At 37.7% G+C, this 22086-nt stretch overlaps 1 protein-coding gene and 1 pseudogene across 16 annotated transcripts in view; one reads left to right on the forward strand and one right to left on the reverse strand.

The window, feature by feature from the left end:
* The window catches only part of Kdm6a (lysine demethylase 6A), a 215632-nt gene that overhangs the window by 150918 nt on the left and 42628 nt on the right, over positions 1-22086 (reverse strand). The window lies entirely within an intron of this gene.
* LOC120890559 (large ribosomal subunit protein eL8 pseudogene) lies at positions 1734-9406 on the forward strand (annotated as a pseudogene).

A 22086-nucleotide genomic window follows, 5' to 3' on the forward strand; every position in this document is an offset into this window, starting at 1 on the left:
AGCATATTCTTATAAGATCCATATTATATAAAATGGTATATTATTATTTAAAGATACACTACAATTTAAAAGTTAAAGAAGAAACAATTGATAAATGTAATACTCAAGATGAATACACAAGTCAATTATATTCTTATATACCAGCAATGAACAACTAGAATTTTAAACTTTTTTTTATAAATTTATAATAGCATCACATACACACACAAAAAGTAATTTAGCATAAATCTAACAAAAAAATATTCAGAATCCGTGTGTGGAAATAATAAAATACTTATGAAAGAAATCAAAGAATGTTCAAAACAGAGACATATGATACTGACAAACAGAAAGATCATCATTAATGTCTGTTCTCCCTAATTTGACATACAGATTCAAGACAATCCCATTCAAATTCTCAGCATGCTTTTTCTATACATATTGAGATATGACTATAATTTATATGGAAAGCAAAAGAAGAATACTCAAAACAATTAAGAAAAAGAATTAAGTCAAAGGATTCATATTACCCAATTTTAAGACTTTATACAATAAGCTAAAACATCAACACAATACTGGTGAAAGAAAAACATAGATCAACAGATAGCCCAGAAACTGATCTACAGTAATATAGTCAGCTAGTTTTTGACAAGGTACACAGGCAATTCAATAGGAAAAAAACATAGTCTTACAACAAATGATGATGGAACAATTAGAGGCCAAGTGCAAAAAATAATGAATTTAAACACATACTTCATGAAAGAGAGATAATGATATTTGCAGAAGGCAAACCCATATGCAGAGGGGAAAAAACGATCAAGAAAAGTCAGCCATGCAGGAAGATATGACAAAGAAAAGACTAAACATGCAGATGACAACTTTTGTGGGGAGAGGCTGTACTAGAGACTGAACCCAGGGGCATTCTGAGTTTGTCACTGAGCTACATCCTCAGCCTTTTCTTCTTTTTTTCCCCCCAAGACAGGTCTAGCTAAGTTGCCCAGGCTAACCGTGAAACCTGTAATTTTCCTGACTCAGCATCCCAAGTAGCTGGGATTACAAATGTGAACCACCATACTCAACTGTATATGACAACGTTAAAGATAATACTGTGTGTTAAACATAGAGTTCATATATACAGCAAGGATAGAATGAGGATGGAAAGTATAGGCATTAACACTTGCATTGCCTAAAGGAAGAAGTACCAATTAGACTTTGATAAGTCAAAACTATAGCTCTTCTCAAAGTGTAGGTCATGGACAACTGGGGATCTCTGAAACTTCAGGTCTATTAGGTCAAAATTATTTTCATTATAATATTAAGAGTTTTTTTTTCTCTTTTTAATTGTATTGACATTTATAATGATGATGCAAAAGAAATGATAAACAAATCTGCTAGAACCCCAGCAGGAATGAGGACAGAGGCACCAAACTGAATACTACATAATCATCGTATTTTTAACCACCTAGGACTTGTAGCTTTTGGGAGTTTCTTGCTTTTGTTTTGTTTTTACCACCGCACCTGGCTGTTTCTTGTTTTTTTGCTTTTGGTGGGGGTTTTTTAGTTGGTTTTTTTTTAGTTATAGATGTACACAATACCTTTATTTATTTTTTTCTGTGGTGCCACGGATCAGACACAGTGCTTCACACGTCCTTAGCAAGTGCTCTACCATGGAGCTACTACCGCAGACCTGGTTCTTGTCTTTTAATGCCAGTTTCATTTAAGAATATCCTCAATGTTCCTTTTAGCCACCAAAGATGCCAAAAGGAAAGATAACCAAAGGTAAGAAAGTGGCCCCAGCCCCTGCTGCTGTGAAGAAGCAAACAAAAAGGAAGGTGGTAAAAGTCCTCTCCATTTGAGAAAAGACCTAAGATTTTGGGAACTGGCTAGAACATACAACCCAAAAGGGACCTCACCAGCTTTGTCAAATGGCAAAAGGACTATCCTCTACACACAGCTGAAAGTACTTACTGCAATTAACCATTTTGCCCAGGGTTTATTTAGATCATGGAACAGCTACCCAACTGCTTAAGAAGCCAATCAACAAGTACAGATCAGAGACAAAAGCAAGAGAAGAAGCAGAGACTGTTGGCTGGGCTGAAAGGAAAGCTGCCAACAAAGAGTATGTCCCCACTAAGAGAGCGCCTGTCCCTGGGGCAGAGGTTAACACTATCATAGGACCCTGATGGAAAACAAGGCAACATAGCTGGTGATGATTTCTCATGATGTGGATCCCATCCAGCAGACTATTTTCCCATTTTCCCTATATTATAAGATGGGAGTTCCCTAATATTTAATCGAGGAGAAGGCCAGACTAGAACATTTAGCCCACAGAAAAACGTGCAGCACGGTTGCCTTCACACACATTAGCACAGAAGGCAAAGTAGTGCTTGTTGAGAGCCACAGCCAAAGGGGCCCCAGCAAACTTCCACAGCCAAAGGGGCCCCAGCAAACTTACAGTTGCTGGCTGATGATCCAGCTGCCAGCAAACTTCCAGCTGCCGGCTGATGATTGGCTCACAGCAGCCCCAGCAACATCTAGCTGATTGGCTCCTCTGCGGTGATGTTCATTGGGCTGTTTCCCTGCCCTTCAGACTGCCAGCTGACGATTGGCTCACAGCGGCCCCAGCAACATCTAGCTGATTGGCTCCTCTGCGGTGATGTTCATTGGGCTGTTTCCCTGCCCTTCAGACTGCCAGCTGATGATTGGCTCACAGCGGCCCCAGCAACATCTAGCTGATTGGCTCCTCCATGGAGCTGCTCATTGGGGGACTTCTTTGGCTCTGCCCACGCAACCCAGCCAATAGGCCTCAAGAGCAGGAGGATTGTGGGAGGTTGAGAGGCTGGTGTGGGGGTGAGAGGCTTGTGGAAGCCGGTGGTGGCAGTTGGGCTCTGAGGGTTTTTTCCCTGAGGAGCTGTTTTGTTTGGCGTTTGTAGTTCTAAAAATAAAGTTAGTTTCTTTTGACAAGTGGCTCCTGAATTGTGCCCAGCCAGACTGCAGCAGTGCTAGCTACATAGGTGGAAGCTATCAGGACCAATAACAAAGTCTGATGTGATGGGATCTGCTATCACCAGGAAGGCAATGTCCTGGATCTAAAAATCTGTCAGTTAATCGAGTTAAATGTACACTATTGAGTTTTCGAAACACAAAATTAATTTAAAAATCTCCTTTTGGAAAAATAAAAGCATATCCTTGATGAAATTGCAAAAAAAAAAAAAAACTCATTTCATTAAATGCCAACCCTTGAACACAAATTATTTTTAATTATCTTTGTGATGAGTTGAGAACTTTATTTAAGGCATTTCTACTCCATAGTGAAGTACAACATCTCCACTGTATTAAAGGAGAGTATGCACATGATTAAGTTATAAACTGAACTAGCCTCTTTTTTCATGCAATGACATTTTTACAAAGAAAGAATGACTAACAAACTATTCTTATTCAGACCTGAATAAATGAACTATCATTCTAAGCAAGGCAGCTAACAGTATTTGTTACCAAAAATAAAGTTTGAGATTTCAAACAAATACCAGAATTTTGGAAACCTCATCCACTAATACAGTGAGCTTGACGACTTCCTGAAATTTAAAGGTCTTTCTGATGAAATTGATGGTGATCTTAATGAATGCCCCACTACCACCAACCAACTTCTCCCAATGCCTTTCCCCCCAGTGCTCAGAATGGAATCCAGGGCCCAGGACATGCTAGGCAAGTGCTCTACCCCTGAGGCATACCCCCAGCTCTGAATGCATTTTTTAAACATGGCATAATTAGTATGTTATTAACATACTTATAATTAATAAGTATGTTAATGTTTGGAATAACTGGTGGTGCTCTCCTACTTTCATGTTCATTCAACTGCCCCAAACCAAAAATGTAACCATTGATATTTCTTCAATCCGTTAAAAACATCTCTTATTCAGGGTTACAATACCATTTCAATATCTACAAAACCTAAAATCTGTATGTATCTTTCTAACCTCAAAAACTAAAATATAAAACAAAACAAAAAAATTAAGTCAGTACATTATCAATTCACTGCTACTCCCCAAGGCACAAGTCAGCATTAATAAATCATGCAGATCTAACAAAATTAGATCATTTATGGTGCACTCTAAGTAATTTGTTACTATGATTAAAGGGTTAACAAAACAAAACCCTTTCTCTATGGACAAGTCTGTGTCAGTTGTGTTACTAGCAACATTCATAACACTCATCACAGTAAATATTATCCCTGATTGGTGAAATAAATCCAGAATAAGAGAACTGCAAATGAACTGTAGGATGCCAAAGCTCTGGAATTCTCTCAGAATCGTAGGTAGCGCTTTTAACTGAGCATTTCTTCTGTAGACATGTGGAAAGTACGCCTATAAATTGTTACAAAAGATACTGGTTCCTAAACTAGGCATGGAAGACTGACAAGACAAAATATTAGCTTTCATGAGAAAAGATTAAATATCATCTTTTTTGGATAAAAAGATGTGACAAAGATGTAGAAAGGAAGCTAAGTGTCTCTGAATTATCTGAGTGGGCCCTAAATGCACTATCCTTTTAGAGGAAAGGCCGGAGTTTACAGACTCACAAAGGAGAAGGTATGGAATCGATTCTCCACTATAGCCTCTGGAATATGACCTTACTAATACTTTAATTTCTCACACCTTCTGGCCTCCAGAACTGTGAGAGAATAAACTTCTGGGTTTTCAAAAACCCATTTTGTGCTAATCTGTTAAAGCAACCACAGAAAAATAATAAAACAGAATAGTTCTCACCCACCCATCTGAGTCTTATTCGCATACCTAAGCTGTAATTCATGGACCAAAAACTAGCCCCTGGACTACAGAAAGGATTCCCAGGGAAGAGCAATGCCTAACACTGCTCCATTGACATACTGTTTACTGTCCAATATTGTTTGGTCAATAGGACACAAAGTGTGACTCGATCAGGTCCTACTTGTCTGATTGTTGAGCCTAAGTCTCCCCAGTGAACATTGCAGTTACTGATGATACTTATAGTGCCACAATGCCCAAATGCTTCATGCTTTTTAATGACCTTAGAACTAAGTGCTGTAGATAAAAAGTGTGGGCTCTGGAACCTGGCTGAGATTTTAGCTTCATACTGTGTAGCACTGGAGAAGTCACTTAATGTCTCTGTACTATGTAAAATGTGAATTTTTTTTAGCATCTACCTCATAGGATTACTGTAAGGATTAAATGAGTCTCTACCACAATTTAAGATTTCAAACAAAAATTAGAATTTTGGAAAACTTTTATCTGCCACCACTGTGGACTTAATGAACTATGTGAATTATGATTCACAAATTGTATTTTTGCCACAAACAGCCTGTTTCATTACAATTCTAAAGTTAATTACTCTTTGCCTATACATCATTCATATTTCTGCTCCCCTTTATCCCTTCCCCAAGCCTTACTAGAGGTACATGTATTTTACTCTTTCCAAACCAAACACTGGATTTTGTTATGAACACATTTTAAATGTTGTACCAAAAATCACTTAGAACCTTACAACAGGGTGAGGATGTGTGTGTTTTCACTAACTCTTGTATGTCCATGTTTCATTAAAAGAAAGATATGGATTTCCAGGATTGTGCATAATCAAAAAAAAAAAGGCCAGGTAAATATTACACATATTATGATAAAGGGGAAAAAATAATGGAGAACTATTTACCAACACAATGATATAAAACCAACAACCACCCCTACCAAATGTTTGTTTCCCCTTAAATAGTTCCTTAAACATATCATTTCTTCTTAGCTCAGTGCATTGGTTTATAAAATCTAGTATGCCAAAAATGACTGTTTCCTAACCCATCTACATAGGATCTACTGTTGTCTAAAATTCTATCTTATACATAATTACTAGCTTCATACTACCACCACCACTCCCCAAAAGTATGTGTCTATCACTTCTCTAATTCTTATATATTACTGGATAGGTACATTCTTGTAATCCCAACTACTCTGAAAGCTGAGGCAGGAAGATCACCAAGTTCAAGGCCAGCCTGGGCAACTTCTTGAGAATGTGTATCAAAATTTTAAAAAATAAAAAAGGCTAGGAATATATGTAGCTCAATGATAGGGTACCCCTACATTCAGTTCCAAGTACTGCCCAAAACAACAACAAAAAAAAATTCTCATATATCTACCTCTAAGCCACATGGTAGGGTTGCCATTCTAAATCACCAGAGTCCTGTTAAATGAGCCTATTAAGGTATTTACTGGTAATTTCAAGTAACATCAATGAAAAAGTTAAACTAACATGCATTTCCCAGGTGGAAGAGATACAAACTTTCACACAGACCAAGGTATATCACCATGATTTTTCAGAACACTAGGTATAGATACAACACTAAAAGTTGAAGGAGGAGGAATGACAAGAAGAGAAAAATAGACTACATAGATGACATACAAAATGGCCCACCCTAAACAAATCTAGAAAAATAGAAGGCAAAGGAAATAATGGATTCAAATATTTCAAGGAAAATTATTTCCAATTTAATATAAGACAAACTCTTAATCAAGAGGAGAAAATAGAGAAAAGACATATAAGAAACAGACCTCAATTAACAAAGTTTGTGAAACCTTACTCCTACAAAGATGATGAAAAGCCAAACATTGAAGAAGAAAAGGGGGCACCTGGTGGAATTTAGAAGAAGAAAAACTAATAGGTTTTTCAACGTATTTTTTAAATAGAAAAAAGTACTCAGAAGCACTTTTATTGTTGTTTTGCAAGGATTTGTAACAGACACAGAAAACTTAGGAAAGATTAAAACATTAAAAATGATAAAATTTTAAAAGTAAACATATGTCTTAAATACACTTCTTCTTCTATCACTCAAAATACCAATACAAATGCTGATATACAGGAAGGATAGAGAAAAGAGAAAAGGTCAACTTTATCCCCTATAATAGTCAACAGAATGTAAATTTTGGTGGTGAGGGAATTACAGAAACAGCAGTATAAGCACATTATTTAGAAATACACAAGGTAAATACCAAAAGCAATAGTTACACATTGAAAGTGGTATCTCTGAGGAACAGTGAAAAACTGCTATTTTCACTAAAAGCCTTGCACAACCACTAGAAGTCTGTTTTTTTAAAATGTATACCTATATTTTCTAAATTAAAAAAAAAATACGTGTATAAGCCTTTGAATAAGGGGCTTAATAAATATTTACAATTAAATGGGTGGGATAGGAGAGAAGTGTGAAACTAAATGAAATAGGTAGAAAACGGCCAGTGGAATAAGAGGAAAATCAAAAGACTTTGTATGTCAAAAGTAAAAAGCTTTAGAGAAGGCAAAAACAGTTGAACATGCAAAATGGTGCTGAAAAGCCAATTAAGATATAAGTAAAAAAAATAAATAAATAAGCAATCTGCCATGAACCTAAATGTCAATAAGACACAAAAAGTAACAGAAAAAGATTACTAGATTATCAGAAGCTACAGCAGTCCAGCTAAAACTGCAATGACCTAAATGGTATCACAAGACTATACCGAGAGCTCCTCAGTTCAAGACAAATTGTAGGCCACAGCAGGCATCCGTGTCTTGGTTCCAAGGTATTAAAATAAAACAAGGAAGATGGAAAAAGACCCCCTTCATTATACAGAATACAGGTATGATGATGTGAGGGGAAAAAAAAAAGTGGGTCACATTAGATTGAGTAGAGAGAAGGGAGGGGAGGGGAGGAGAATAAAATAGACATTATTATTGCTGAGGGTATATACGTGACTGCATGACCAATGTAATTCTGCAACCTGTACACTCAGAAAAATGAGAAATTATATCCCATCTGATTCAAATGTATGATATGTCAAGATCATTGTACTGTCATGTGTAACTAATTAAAACAAATTTAAAAAGAATGGGAGAGAAACCAAATTAAAAAAAATAAAATAAGACAAAACCAAGCTTATATCTTAACACAAGGTAAAGCTTGTACTCTATTCTGTTTAATAGTGATTATCTCCATTTCCCAATGCTTCGCTGGATTCCCCTTCAACAATCTAATTGCTAGTCTTAAGGGTCTCGCAGTTAAGAAAACTAGATGACATTAAGTCACTATGGAGAATATTTTTTAAAAACATTCCCCCAATTAAAAGAACTCCAAATAATAAAATTTTAACAGGATTTTTGCAGAAACATTTTATCATTTTTATTGTGGTTAAAAACATAACATTAAATTTATCATTTTAACTTTTTAAGTGTATAGTTCAGTAATGATAAGTTATTAACATTTCTATTCAACAGATCTCTAAAACTTTTCATCCTGCAAAACTGAAAATCTATACTCATTAAAGATTAATTCCTGCTTGCACTCCCCCCAGCCCTTGGTAACCTTTCTACTTTCTGTTTCTATGATTTTCGACTTTAGATAAGTCACATGAGTGGAATCATACAGTATTCGCCTTTTTGTGATTGGTTTAATTCATGTAGCATAATTTCCTCAAGGTTTATCTATGTTGCAGCATATGGCAAGATTTCCTTCTTTCTCAAGACTGCATAATTCTAAGTAATGCTACTGTGAATATACTTTGAGATCCTGCTTTGAATTCTTCTGGAAACATAACCAGAAGTGGGATTACTGGATAACATTAATTTTTTAAAATTTCTTTTGCTTTTAAAGCAGAGGACCAATAACTGAATGGGGAGGAGGAATAAGGCCCAGATAAGAAAAAGGCACTATTACAGCTAGGTCTCTACTCAGCACTGACTGGGTCATACTTTAGGCATTCCCAGGAGGTGGTCTTTGAGAACAAGGCAGTGGAGAGGATGAAAAGAAGGCCCAAAGAGGTAACCTCACATCACTTCTGAACAGTGTCCAAGGCAGAATTCAAATCCAGGATTCCCCATTTTTGATCCAGGTCTCTGTATTCCACACTTATCCTGTGGGTAACATGTTTGAAGAAATGAGTGGTGTGGGGAACGGTTTTAAAACTCAAAGGAACTTGAGTTAGGATCCTTATTCTACAGATAAGGAGAATGATTCTGAAGGATATAAATTCACTATTTAAGCCCACAATAGGCAAGGCATCCTGGTGGGAGGTTTGAAAAGGAAAACACTCCAGATCTGGAGGAGGAAGACAGGATGAGAAGTGGCACTCGAGTCCATGAAGTCTTTGGCACTACCACCAAGCCCTGCTCTCCATCTCCCTAGACAAAGTCCAGGGTAGCCTGCCTGCCCCACCAGCCCACAGCACCAAGCCTCCAGAGGCCACAGCAGCTCCAGGCCATCATTCACCTGGCTCCAACAACTGCCCTACCCCACACCCAGGCCCTCCTCTTCCTGGATGAGGTGGATTTCTCCCTGTCCACCATCGTTGGCTCTACCCTCAGGGAGATGTCTCCAGATATCCATGGAAGACAGAAGCACCTCTCTGAATCCAGTGGCTCCTTTAGGCTTCGAGACTGAGCTGCTATCAACCTGACCCAGTCTTCTTAGAAGCTCTAAATTCTGGATACCTGGAGTACTCTGTCCTATATGACTTTTGTATATATACACTTTTAATTATAGAAGGACACAATATATTTATTTATTTTTATGTGGTGAAGATGAAACCCAGCGCCTCACACGTCAGAGGCAACTGCTCTACCATTTAGCTACAGCCCCAGCCCCTATTTAACTTTTTCTGGACACTGATATATCTACAGTGGAAAAGGAGCCTGTACCCCGCCACACACACACACACACACACACACACACACACACACACACACCCCTTCTTCTGTGCCCCAGGATACTAGGAATAGAATGAACTAGATCACATTTAGGACATCGTTCTGAGATCCTAACTACAATGGGGAGAGATCTTTCCTTACATCAGTCTCAGTGGGCTAGATCCCTGGCTGCAACGTGAGAGGTGTGTGTGTGTGTGTGTGTGTGTGTGTGTGTGTGTGTGTGTGTTTTACCCATTCCAGCCTTCTGTAAAGATGAGTCTTGCTGAATTAATTTATCTGTTCCAAATGCCTTAATGAGACTGTTTCTGGGAGTCTGTACTTATACATATTTCTTCTGCCTTTTCCCCAGGTTTCTCTCCCCTTCCACTCAGGGAAGATAAAAGTGGGGCCTGTCAGTGGTGGCAGGGGTGTGCTATCAGGCTGCACTGGAAACCCAGGATCTGCCTCTTGAGTGGAAAGGGTTAGTCTCCTCCCCCAAGGTTGAACTCTACTTACTGTGCAGAACCACAGCCCCAACAGCCCCTGATTCAGAACCAAGCCAGACCACATGCAATAGGGTCTACAGAAACCAAACTGCTCCAAGCCACATTATTTAAAAGAAAAGCAGGGTTTGTGGTGGCTTTTTAATTTTTTTAATATAATTATCTTGGAAGGGGGTAAGGAAAATAAGCTATTAAAAATTCAAATGTAAATTTAACATACATTATTCAGATTGGGGGTGTGGGGATAAAACCATTTGCACTACATTAGCTAAGAACACTTGTCCATTGCATTGGTTTTAATTCTATGTATATAATAAGAGATAATTCTATGATTTATCTTCAACTTTTTAGATTGCTTCAAAGGATGAATACAGCCATATGTATTTAAAAACAATTAAAGTGTACACCTTTCAACTTCTTAACTAAAATATGTTTAAAATAACTTAAACTGACACTATTTCCATATTCTTTAAAATCACTCTATTAATTCCAAACGAGAATTTTTTAAAATATTTTTTGGTCATCAATGGATCTTTATTTTATTTATTTATATGTGGTGCTGAGAATCGAACCCAGTGTCTGGCACTTGCTAGGCAAGTGCTCTACCACTTCATTACAACCCCAGCCCTCTGAAATGAGAATTTTAAGATATAAAATACTCAGCAGCACCCTTTAATAGAGTCCACCTTGAATTAAATAGAAGTATCCTTTTCAGAAAATGAACCAAAATTTTAAGAATACGTAAAAAGGCAAGAATTTCAATGGCAACACCTTGAATATAGCTAAAGCCTATTACCTATCTCACTTCTGAAAAGGTACTTTCATCTGCTATAGGTTTAGAAATAAAAGATCAAACTTATGAAAATAAAAATTTAAACTAATATTCTGTTATAACACAAAAGTGTAATGAGAAAAAAATATCAAATTAAACCCCTACTGCCAGTGACGTGGGCGTGACTGTAGGGGCAGAGGGAAGCAGAGAAGACTCCCCACCCCCAACTCCCCCAACCGCCAACTGAGAGGGCGTGACAGTAGGGGCAGAGGGAAACAGAGGACACTCCAGACCCCCAACTCCTCCTACCGCCAGCGGAGTGGTCGTAATTGTAGGGACTGAGAGAAGCAGAGGGGATCCTCGACCCCCAACTCCTATTACCACCAGCAGATTCCGAAGGTGTGCCTACCAAAGGGGTCCGGAAAAATTAAACTATTGACTCCCAGACCACAGCTCCTCAGCACTGGGGCTTAGATGAATGACAGAGAGAGTGTTCAGTCATTAGGGCTGAAAGTGTAACCAAATCCTTGGGGAACTGCCTCCAGTGAGCAGGACCTGGCTGGCTGGCAGGAGGAAGGGGAGGAGGGGCCGTAGAAGTGAATTGAGGGCAAAATTCAGCCCGGAGGGCATAGCTTTGCCTACGGGAAGAGAAGAAAATGGATCTCTAAGACCTAATTTTATTTCTTATTTCATTTTATTTTTTTTCTCTCCCTTTTCCCTCTCTCTCTCCTCTTCCAAGTTTTATTGCTCTTTCCATTCTCCTCTATGCTATCTATCTCCCTCTCCTTCTTTCTTTTCAAGAGCACCTACCTTCCCCTTCCCCCCAACTTTCATCCCAAGCATTAAGTCCTCCATTTCGTGTAACTGTCTAAATGCAAATAGGTGAATGTTTCGAGGCCGTCTATAGTGCTCCTAAATACCTAGCTCCTACCAACACCCTGATCCAATAGATGGTTAGTATCCCCCTTCAGTAGAGCAATCTTCTAAAGTAGCTAAGACATACTAACCCTTATACCTGCATAGCACCTAACCTAAAGTCCTAAGAACAAAAAACAAACGACTATAAGCATACAAAATCCGGAAGCCCTTTATAAATTGAATGAATCAGCTCTAAAGTACAATAAAGCCCAACATCTATAGGCATAATCTCCCACCACAAAGGAGAAACAACAGAGATAAACAAAGCCAAAACAAATGTATAGGAGAAGGCAGTTACAAAGCAGTCAAACAGAGCTGGAAAGTAACGTGAACAACATGAAAAAACAAGGGAAAAAAGGATTACAGATAATGCAGGACAACTTAAATCTACAGGAGGACCTAGAAGAATCAGAAACATGGACAGGGAAAGAAATCAAGGCATACCTAACTCAGGTCCAAAATTTTAAAAACAGTAACCATGGGAAAAGTTGGAAAGGATATGGAAGAACTGGAATTCTCATTTCTGCTGGTAGAAATATTTAAAATGGTAAAGCCACTTTAGAAAATAGTTTGGGAGTTAATTCAATTAAATATATACCTACCATACAATCCACCATTCCACTCCTAGATATTTACCTAAAGAAAAGGAAAGCAAGCTGGGTGTGGTGTACATACCTGTAATCCCAGTGGCTGGGAAGGCTGAGGCAGGAGAATTTTGAGTTCAAAGCCAACCTCAGCAACTTAGCAAGACCTGTCAAAGAAGATATGGGGATGTGGCTCAGGGGTTAAGCGCCCCTGGATTCAATCTCCAGTCCAGAAAGAAAGAAAGAGAAAAGAAAAAAAGAATCAATCTCAAAAATTGTGCTGAATTCACCTAGAGCATACAAGGTATCTGGTTCAATTCCCTGCACTGCAGAAAAAGGCTGAAAGAAACCAAGCCAAAAGGATACATAATGTGCATGATTCTGAGGCAGAATAAAATATAAAGGTTGTATAGAAAGTTGACAAAAGAAAGGACAAGGAAACTATAACTTCAATCTTAAAACTTTATATGCTAAAGTTTCCCACCTCTCCTCCCCAAACTGGGTCTCTCTCACATGTCTGCTACTCCTCAAACCAGTCTTTCACAGGTCTGTTACTCCCAAATTTCTGGGAAATCTACAAATCTTCACTTACAATCTTAAGAGTTATTAAAAATTTACCCATTTATGAAAATTTGCCCACATACTGTTATTTAGCCCACTAATAAACATACTTTTAGAATAGATTGAGCAAACGGAGATATGAAATTTACTTTTAATATAGTGTACTTTCCAGATAATGGGGATCTTGAGAATTGCCAGACTACCAGAAACTTGCTTGTGATCACCAGACTGAAATCATCACCAAATACCTTGCCACACCCACTCCTAACCAAGTTCCCTTTAAAAGAAGAACCTGAAAAGCCCAAAAGCAGCTCTCACTCTCAAGATGGTCTACATTCTCCCTTGAATGTGTCTCTGCTTTCCTGAATAAATCTGTAAATCTAACTGACACATCCTTAAGCTCATTTCTAGATGTTTGTCAAGATTCCCACTCATTCTGAGTTGAGGTCTTCGTCTCAGGGAAGTCATTAAACTTCCTTCAGTGACAATTTAAACAAAATTTTAGAAAATGCAAACTATTCTAACATGAGAGAAAAATCAACCAGTAGTTGCTTCAAAATAGTAGAGGGAGGCAGAAGAAACAGATTACAAAAGATCATGAAGAAACATTTGAGGATGATAGATATATTGCCTACCTTGTCTTGGTAATCTAGGTTTATACATATGTCAAAATTTACCAAACTATATACTTTAAGTATGGGCAGTTTACTATATATCAATCATTCCTCAATAAAGATGCTTTTTCTAACAAGATGGGGAAAGGGTAGTTTAGCTAGAAAGACTGGCTAAATCATAGATGGGACAAAATAAAATGTTCCAAGAATGTAGCCCCATGCCTAATCAAATTTGCATAGCCTTTCTTGAAAACCACTAACAGCTAAAGATAAACATACACTTACTGAATGACCCAGCCATATCACTCCTGAGTATTTGCCCTATAGAAATGGAAAATTGTATTCATTCTCTCAAAATTCTGTTTATGAATGTTTGCAGCAGCTCTATCCATAATTGCTAAAATCAACCCAAACATCTTCCAACAGGTAAATTAATAGTATGGTACAGCTATCCAATGGAATACTGCTTAGCAAAAATAATTCATAATAAAAACCTACCAATACACACAAAAAAACTCAAGTGCCGCAGTCTGGCTGGGCACAATTCAGGAGCCACTTGTCAAAAGAAACGAACTTTATTTTTAGAACCACACAGGCCAAACAAAACAGCTCCTCAGGAAAAACCCTCAGAGCCCAACTGCCACTACCAGCTTCCCACAAGCCTCTAACACAAACACAAGCCTCACCACCTCCCACAATCCTCCTGCTCTTGAGGCCGATTGGCTGGGTCGTGTGGGCGGAGCCAAAGAAGTCCCCCAATGAGCATCACCGCAGAGGAGCCAATCAGCTAGATGTTGCTGGGGCCGCTGTGAGCCAATCATCAGCTGGCAGTCTGAAAGTTTGCTGGCAGCTGGAAGTTTGCTGGGGCCCCTTCGGCTGTGGCTCTCAACATCTCCCCCTCTGTTTAAACAACAAGCATGTGGCTTAGGGACCGTGCCTGCCTTAGGTTGTCCAATAGTAAATATGGTCCTTCCTTACCCATTATCAGATGAGCTGACCTCAAGGCGTTAGCCTCCTGTCTTAGGTTGGTACCGCTGCAATTGGATCTTACCCGTCACTGACTACTGGTCCAGTATACAGCCACACCTGTGGAGAGGTCTTTGTACCAGCAAGGGGGTGAGGTTCCTTGCCTCACCTGTTTCGGCACTCAAGGACACTATGCTGAATTTTAATGAAGCCAGACTCAAAAGGACACACATACTGTATGATTCCATTTATATGATATTTATAAAAAGACAAAAATATAGTAAAGGAAAAGATGAAAGATTACCAGGAGTTATGGGGGTCAGGGGAGGATGTGATTATGAGACAGGAAGGGACCAGAACAGAGGACAAAATGGCAGAAAAACTCTGGAACCTTAATTCATAATCCATTACTAAAATGGATTATTTTCCTATTTCCCCACTCTTAGAATGTATGCTGTTTTTCTCTCACTTTCCTATTCTTAATCAAATTAACCACAAACACCTGGTATAGAAGGACACCAGGCTATCCTACAAGAGTCCCTTCCACAAGAATGAAACTCCTTAAAGAAATTACCATAAAAATACCAGGGCCCAGCCACTCAATAAAAGCCTGGGCATTCTTTGGTTCACAAGTAATTGGGACTTCTCTTTCAAGGGGGCTATCCCCTTCACCTGGAGGTGGAGCATCCTCTCCCTCTCTTGTCCCCTTTCCCTGCCCCCATAAAAGTTTAGCCTATATATTCATTCTCACTGGACTCAAGATTCCCTTTTCACCTGAACTAGTCAAATTTCCCATCTCCATTATCAATTATAAAGGGAAAGCATAAGTTCTGTATCCTGATAGTGGTATGTACACCACTCTATACATAGTACAGTACGCCAAAAGAAAGAAGTCAATTTGACTATGCTATAACTTTTTTAAAAAATAAGAAAACAAAAGAACCACTTCAGGATTCTGGAAAATGACCAAAAGCATACAATAAATTTAAAAGTATGTATTCAAGAAAAACTACTGAGCCACAGTAAAAAATAGTGGGAGTATGGCGTGTTCACCTGAGGTACTCGCAAACCCCTGTCCATCAAAGGTGTTATTTCTACCAGGGCATGCAAAGAAAGTTATGAAAAACACCACTCAGATGACAGAGGGGGCTGATCTGACTGAAACAATATACAAAACAATAACAATCTAAATGCCAAACAACTAAGTCCCACATCGTGGCTGCCTTTTGAGGCTACAATATAAGTGAGTGAAATCATAAAACCAACTGTAAAACTTATCAGGTGATCTAGGGAATACAATAGCCCTAGTAACCTTGATAAGCTCCCACATATTCCTGGGGGGTCTAGAAAGCTGTGTAGACTTAGAAGACTGGTAAATCCTCCAGCTGTCTACCCCCGCCTCCAATGAGAGGCTTTGTTCGAGCAAAAAGTAAAAGACTGAATTTATAAACTATCTCAACTTTGAATGTGGTCCCAACCAACAAATTAGGGCAAAGAACAGAAATCTAAGAACAGTTTAAACACAACATCTTCCTTATCACTGGCTGGTCATCAAGGATACAGAGGCAGCGGAAATCAAATTTAAAAGGGTCAGGGGAAGGAAGGGGTAGATGACAGCTAAGCAGAGATGTCAATGATAATATAACACTGAGAAGACTAGGGAATTAGTCTAGGCAATCCACTAAACAAATAAACAGCAACTATGATAACCTGAAAGGTAGCAGGCATCAGAATCTAGAGTTGCTAGATTATTGATAACGTACAATTTTCGGTGGGAGGCCAACCTTACATGTGACTGAGTTACACTCCCTGGCTGGGTGCTGAGGCGCTCAGTCGCAGAAATGTGGCACCCTTCTTGGGTTCGAGGGTCCGGTGTCTCCTGCATGGGTGTGGTGTGTCTTGCTACAGCCCCATGGGTGAAGCTATGCTCACCTGTTCCATAGTAATATAACCCCTTGCCCTGTTTAGGATAGAATCTTCCATGGAAGTGCCTTGTGTGTGTCCCCTTCTCTTACTGTGTCCTTGGGTGTGGCCTACCCAGGTGTCAGTCAACCTGCCGACAATGGACATCAAGAAGATACTCAGCCCCCTGAAACCTGACCCCTTGCCTCATTTGAATAGCTTCTCCTCAATAAAAGGGGTCAGCGTGTGCTCTTGCTCTCTCTCTTTTTCTGTGGACCCTTAAGGTCAGAGGAGCCATCACAGCGACCCCAAAGAAAAAGGTATTTGTGTCTCTTGTGTGGTTATTTCATGCAGCCCAGTTAGCCCAGTTTACCTGGAGTGACCCCTGAGCCTTTTAGTCACGAGAACAGAAACCCGGCAATTTTCAACAAAAATTCATGAGACATGCAAAGAAGAACTTTAAAAAAAAAAAAAAAAGGCTAGGGAACTATAAAGGAGACTAGAAAACATAATACAAACTACAATCCCTAAAAAAAAAATCTAAGATTTTAATAATATTAGCTATAAAGGATACTATGGGAGGAATAAAGAAATCTTAATATAAGCTATATATTAGATAATAGTATTATCAATGTTAAGTCCCCAGAAAATGATTACTGCACTGTGGTTAATTTGGAGAATGTTTTTGTTCTTAGGAAATCAATCATGGAGGATTTTAGATAACTTAAAATTTGAAGAGAAAACACAAACGTGGCAAAATGTCAACAATTGGTATATCTTGGATAAAGAGGACAAGAGCAAGCTTTTGGCTTTTTTTTTTTTTTTTTTACATTAAAGCTTCTTGGGCTGGGGTTGTGGCTCAGTGGTAGAGCACTCGCCTAGGGAGTGAGAGGTCCTGGGTTCATTCCTCAGCACCACATAAAAAATAAAATAAAGGTATTGTGTCCAACTGCAACTTAATTATATATATATATATATATATATATATATATATATATATATATGCGCGCTTTCTTTACTATTTAAATTGTCTACACATATTCATGTACTACTTTTTTTTATGTCAACATTTATCTGGGTGGTAGTTGGTAGGCATTCTGTTTTCTTCTTTAAAGGAGGGTAAAGGGAATTCAGCAAGCCTTAAATGCATTTCTCTGAATTTCAAATACTTCTTTTCTTTCAATACTATAACCTTCAAAGTCACTTTACTATTTTTTAGTAGAAATATCTGAAAGACTTTGTTTTTGAAAGGGGACAAAGGGAATAGGGAGATACTGTCATTGTTTTCAGGTCTTCTGGAATTTGCAACAGCAGTTCACCATAGATACCTATATATATGCCAGAGTGTCTTACCAGCATTCTCTTATTCTCTTACCTTACAATCATTCCATGAACTAGTACAGCTTTTAGTATACCATATTCATGAAAATGGGTCATTGAAAGATTAAGTAATTTGTCCTGAGTTCCACAGGTAACTAGTAGCAAAAAAAAGGCTAGATTGGGCTCTCTACATAGCACTTACAGAAGACTTCTAATAAGATTAACAAGTACATGCTAAGCAGTCTCAAACTGGAAATAACAACCTAATGGAAATCAATCAGAGCAGATCTTTTTTTTTTAAAGTGAAATTAGTATCAGAAAGGCTCTTATGTTAAATGGATAAATAACATTTCATAAAACTTTTATGTGTTCCACATAAATGACTGCATTATATACTGAACTATGATGTAAAATCCATTATGCTGGAACCAGGTTAAAACATTTTTGAAAATTGCTGTTTTATTATGATTATGTCTACAGTAACCTCTATTAAACTCCACATAAGCATCTGCACCCTCATCTTTTTCTACTGAAATATGTTTAATAGGAGAAAATTTTAGGAACCTTGGGATATCAGTATTGCATATATTATTTCTGAAGTCTCATGTTTCTACTTTAAAATTCACATAAATTTTAGATTGTTCTCAAAAGTTATTTTAATATAAAAAGTTACCTATCCCAAAACTTCTAAATACAACTGACATTCCAGGAAGATGTTTTAAGTTCTATAAGTATGTATCTTCCTCTCCACCAGTTCTTACACCCAAGGGATACATTCACCCAACATGAGGACAGCTAGAACTAGGTTCTCCTTAAATGGTCATCTCCATTTTGACAAGACTAATAAATTTTAAATCACAAAGTTCTACCTTTCTATAGTATTAACTGCTTCTCCAAATCTCTATTTACAAAATATTCCTGCTCAAACAGAAATGCAAATTATTGTCTTCTAAATACACACACACACACACACACACACACACACACACACACAAACTAAAAAGAAAAACCAAAGGACATGAACAGATGATTCACCAAAAAGAATGGAGACAATAAAAATTGCAAAGTTTACTTAGTATCATTAATGATGAAAGTTAAAAATATGAAATAATGCTTCTGCCAATAGAGCTGAAAAAAAACTAAACTCAGTTTTGTCTAGGCTATGAGAAAAACACACTGAAGGACACGTCAGTGAAAGTATAAACAACATTTACCAAGGTATTAATGCCCTTATTTTTAAAAGTCTTAGAGAATTCCCTTGCCCCTGCCACCATCTGAGAACATAGCAAGACAAGCCTAGGCTACACCAGGAAGTGGACCCCCACCTCTTAGCCAGAATCTGTCAAGAATCTGCAGGTGCATTGATCTTGGACCTGTCTCCAGAATTGGGAGAAATAAATGTTTGTTGTTTAAGCCATCTATAGACCAAGACAAAGGCTATGGAAGAGGTTTGTTCAGGGAAATACAAACTAGCCAAGTTCTTCATCCATCTCACCACTCTGAGAAACAATCTATACAATTTATTAGAATTAGGCAGACAAATGAAATAATTAGGAAGTGAATCAAAATTAGTGATGAATATGCAGAAAAATAATCCAATAAAGAGAATATTATTAAATGCAGGAAAAACCAAGTTTTTGTGGAGTTACAAAGTCACAATGCAAATATTGAATACCAAAGTTAAGTTCTCAAGTACAAGATTATAATAGGACAGTAGGGGGAAAAGCCATTCAAATCCTTACCTTCTGTGATGGAAAATCAATTGAAAATGATTTAAACTGAAAAACGAAGAAGTAGCAATACAAGTATATTAGACGGAAAAATAAATGTGATGAGCATAAAAATGTGAAACTTGAGAAAGGAAAATGGCAAAGAGATCTAGGAGCTCCTATTTTTAAAAGCTTTATAGGATTTTTTTGTATTCTAAACTACATGCATAGTAATGAGGTAGAATATAAGAAATAAAAAGTTGGTAAAAACAAAACAGGAAGGGGGCTGAGGCTGTGGCTCAGTGGTAGAGCACTCGCCTAGCACATGCAAGGTGATGAGTTTGATCCTCAGCACCACATAAAAATAAATAAAATATTGTGTATAACTACAACTAAAAAAATAATATTAAAAAAAACAGTAAGGACAAAGAAATATAATTTTAATCTGTGATTCTGATACTTTTCCAGGCCTATCACTCCTCACATTAGTTCTTCTCCCAGTCCTGTCAACTCCCGAATTCCTAGGAAATCTGTAACCTTAAAAATCACTCACTTGTGATCATTACCCTTGTACACTATTAATTAACCCACAATAGATTGAGAGAGAGAAAGAAAATATTTTAAGAAACCTATAATTTAGGTGACTTTCTAGAATCATGTTTTGATCAGATAATGAATATCACATCAGCCTTTGGATCCTGAGAATGCCCAGATCACCATTAACTCTGTTGTGATCACCAGACTACTGTCATCCCTACATACCTTCCCAAACCCAACCCTCACTAAGTTTCTTTTAAAAGAGCCTAGAAACCCAAAAACATGTCTCACTCTCAAAATGGCCCACATTCTCCCTTAAATGCATATTCCCTGCTGAAATGCTTTTCCTTCGCATAAGTCAAGGACCCCACTTGTCCCCAGTCCAATAAACCGCCTCCAGGAAATCCTCAGTTTACATCTTCTCTCTGGTGATGTTACCTTGGTAAATTTAAAGAAAAGGCTAATTTCAATTCACTGATACAGAAATGATAATGGCCAGTTAAAAAACAAGGGAAGAAAGGCAACCTTGTGGAATTTACAAGTGCAATAGACAATACTTACAGAATTTATTATGGACTAGACACCAAGTGTTACATATGCATTAATTCATTTAATTACAATAGGTCTTGACCAAAGTACCACTATTCTCCCATTTTACAGATAGGGAAACTGAGATATGCCGACTTGCCCGAGGTCAAAATGTTAGCAAAAGAATAAGTCATGATTGGAAAAAGACAACCTCACACGTTATATAACTCTTCTAGACTGTCTGAAAAGAATTAGGTTGGGAAAGAATAAATAGTTTGGTAGAAGCAGAAGCTCACAAACACATTTAGTAGAACAAGGAACTAAAATAATACTGGAGGATAACTAGAGAATATTTATCAAATTTATTTAAACCCAGGCTTTCAAAGTGATTAAAGTACAAACTGACACAACATCAATGGGAAAAACAATGCCACTAATCTACCAACACCAAAGATGGATGCATATGTATATATATGCATGTTACATGTATATATTCACTCTCCTTTAACCAAGCAACCAAGAATCAGCACTACAAATAAACATGTACAACTGTATAAAATAACATATACAAGATTGTACTAGAAGAAAATTGAAAAAAGCCTCAGTATCCATTAAGAGAAATCAGTAGACTTACTAGAGGTATGAGCTCTTGAAACTATTTAGGTAAGTATCCCACAATAATTAAATACATCTTTAAACGTTAGTAAAACATCCTTAAACATCTAACTACACACCTCTGAAGATTTTCAGAGGTAGAACACTAAAGCCCCAGTGGCTAAATACGTTTACACTGGTTCTTTGGTGATTCACAGAATTCATTAGTACATCACTAGCTTCAATAAGTGCTGATATAGATTTAACTCTCTTTACTCCCAAGTTTCCTAAATACATTTAGTTCACAGAACCCATTTTGTTGTGAAAACCAATAGAAATCTAGTGAGATTAACAAAGTTTCAAGGAATAAAGGCACAAAACTCTGTGCTAAAGCATGCATTAACCAAGTTATGACCTCAAAACTAGAAATATTTGTGTTAGCATTAGAACACTAATCCCATGTGGCATTTGAACACAGAAAGAATCTGTACCATTACCATACCATTCCTTACTCCCTTTCATGGTACATTACACTATGTCACATACTACCCAAATTTATGAAAAGAGTCTACAGGGCATTCCTGCACTAAAGGCAACTTAAAAGTTGTTCCTTAGCAAGTATTCTAAGCAAGCAGACTAAAACACAAATGAGAATTACAAATTTATCAAAGATTTCTACTTCTGGCCAAAATGAAATAATGAAGACCAGATTTATAAAGCCTCATTAACTAATAAACAAAGCAGAATATGTGAAGCAACATTTTCAGACACTGGACAATAAGTAATGCAAGACAACAATCTGAGAGAAAGGAAACAGAAGAGGTGACCCCTATAAAGAAAGTTGCACGCAAAGGTAGGAGGGAATGAAGGCAAAGTGTATTCTCCTAGAGTCAAAAGGAGCTGAAAATTTAAGTAGGCCAAGGTAGC

Source organism: Ictidomys tridecemlineatus, chromosome X, assembly GCF_052094955.1.
Source record: "Ictidomys tridecemlineatus isolate mIctTri1 chromosome X, mIctTri1.hap1, whole genome shotgun sequence".
NCBI classification, from domain to species: domain Eukaryota; kingdom Metazoa; phylum Chordata; class Mammalia; order Rodentia; family Sciuridae; genus Ictidomys; species Ictidomys tridecemlineatus.